Source organism: Raphanus sativus, chromosome 7 (assembly GCF_000801105.2).
Source record: "Raphanus sativus cultivar WK10039 chromosome 7, ASM80110v3, whole genome shotgun sequence".
Taxonomy (NCBI): Eukaryota; Viridiplantae; Streptophyta; class Magnoliopsida; order Brassicales; family Brassicaceae; genus Raphanus; species Raphanus sativus.
The window spans coordinates 1,443,100-1,445,398 of record NC_079517.1 but is presented as its reverse complement, the minus strand read 5'-3'; the positions used below and the strand labels follow the sequence as shown (position 1 = coordinate 1,445,398).

At 36.1% G+C, this 2,299-nt stretch overlaps 1 long non-coding RNA gene across 2 annotated transcripts; it reads left to right on the top strand.

Moving 5' to 3' along the window:
• The first annotated feature begins 310 nt into the window (after nucleotides 1-310).
• Nucleotides 311-1,301, top strand: LOC130497569 (uncharacterized). 2 transcript variants are annotated; one of them, XR_008936557.1, is made up of 4 exons: nucleotides 311-370; nucleotides 560-740; nucleotides 824-945; nucleotides 1,064-1,300. It is a non-coding gene; the product is annotated as an uncharacterized LOC130497569 (long non-coding RNA). The 2 variants fall into 2 exon arrangements; XR_008936556.1 differs by having other exon boundaries at nucleotides 336-370; nucleotides 511-740; nucleotides 1,064-1,301.
• The last annotated feature ends 998 nt before the right edge of the window (nucleotides 1,302-2,299 follow it).

Below are 2,299 nucleotides of genomic sequence, written 5' to 3'. Positions count from 1 at the left end.
CACTTTTCTCTTGTGCTTTACCTTTCTTCTTCATTTCGTTTGTATCATCATCACCCCTGCAATCAGAAATATTAAAAGTCAGATCGGTTCTTCGTGCTCTATGTTTCCTCAAATCTCCTCATTTACCTCTCTTTCTTCCTCTTTCGCTTTGAAATCGAACGAGGGCAGTGAAGAAAACAATTAAGGAGACAAAGGCTGAAATCGAACGAGGACAGGGAATGATACAAAGACTGAAGAATTTCAGTCTCAATCAGGGATCTTCACCACTCTCTTCTCCGGCGACGTGGACGAAACCGCCCGAAGTTCCGACCTTTCAAGTCTCTTCTCAGATAACAACCCTTCCGCCTCTGTCCTCTGCTCTCCACGACAGGTGAAGTGTTTTCAATTGGATTCTGTCTGTACGCTTTACTGGTTTCTGGGTTGGTGAAAGTTTGTTACTTTCTAAGTTTATCTTCTTAAAATGCTTTATTGGTTTTTGGGTTGGTGAAAAATGGTTACTTTGATTGTTAGAGATTGAATCTGGGCTTAACGGGTATATCCACATCTTGTGGGTGTCCAGAGAAAGCTGAGTGGTGGAAGTCTGCAGAAAGATCAAAGAGTAAGCTACAAGAAAACAAGCAGACGCTTCAGTGTTAGAGCTAATGTAAAGGAGATTGCTTACGACCAGAGCTCCAGAGCTGCTCTTCAAGCTGGTATCGACAAGCTTGCTGATGCTGTTGGTCTCACTCTTGGCCCTATAGGTATTATTACTGGCTGTTCAATGTGTTTGTTATACCACAAAACTATATCTTCTTATCTTGCTGTGATGTGATGTTTTTTCAAGGGACGAATGTTGTGTTGGATGAGTTTGGAAGTCCCAAGGTTGTGAATGATGGAGTCACCATTACTAGGGCTATTGAGTTACCTGACGCCATGGAGAATGCTGGTGCAGCACTTATCCGTGAGGTTAGTGTGAGAGCTTTAGCTTTATTGTTATTTCTGAAAATAGTGATTGATTTGTTGTTGTTAGTGGAGAATGCGTGAGGTTAGTGGAGAATGCGTTTGTTGTTGTTGTGTGATAAAGGTTGCAAGTAAAACTAATGACTCTGCTGGTGATGGGACAACCACTGCGTCTGTCTTGGCTCGGGAAATCATCAAGCACAGATTGCTGGAATGGAGATAGCGTTTGCATTTGCCACATACTACTCACTTTTGGAACTCAATTCCAGTGTACGTCTTGTTACAATTGCTTATCAAATTGCTGAAGAGACCATGGTATCCATTATTGATTTTGTAGTATCCATTATGACGCATTGCCAAACAGCTTTTATATTAAATATCTATTTATATCTATGGATAAACAGCTTTTATAAGCTTCGAGAGAGAGTTATGAGAGACTGGAAAAGGAAGTACAGTTCTTAAGAAAGAGATTCATTAAATGTATCAGTCTCTCAATGAACTCAGAGGCTAAGAATAATTGCATCTATTAAAGAGAATGCTTTCAAAGATCTTAATGTGGAAGTGACGAAAAAGGAGTAGATGGAGGAAGAGATTAAGCAAATCAGCTTCACTTCTTCTAGCAGGCAGAGATCTCTTCTTTTCACAACGAAACAAAATCCAAAATGCAGAAACTAATGACGCAAAATCCTAAACTGAAGTATCAGAAATAACTGTTTGTATTAAAGTTTAAGCCATTGTTACAGAGGGTGTGTTTTCATTGATAACAGCAGATAATGGTTATGTAACTTATGTACAACTCTTTACTGTACCCCAAAGTTATTTAGCCATGGTTAATCAAGTATAAAACCAATTTCCATGTCTAACCAAAGTAATAGATCTGGAAACCGAAACTAATTTATCATTTCGTATCGGCATGTTAACACAAGAAGAACTAAAACCAGTTTCAACTGAAAAACAAATGAAATAAAATGTACTAAATCAGTGTCTAAATTAAATATCACTATACATGTGTTAACCAGACAATAGAAAGTGATATAATTTAGAACCAAAAAAGAAGAAGAAAAATAACACAGTATACCACCTAAATTTGTTCAGTACAGAAATCATAATATTGACATTAAAAATAAGTTTAAGTAATTTTTAATTATGTTTTGGGTGACATTTCAGAAAATTATCTTAATTTGATTAAATGAAAATTTTTTCCTTTATATTATTCTGGTCAAAAAGTGTAATCAGAGAACCAACTAATATACCAAACACCCAACAAAAACGATATATAGTAATTAATTATAGAAACTATAGGGAACATATATTTTTAAATCAATTATTTTTAAAAATTATGTACTTACATGAACTATAG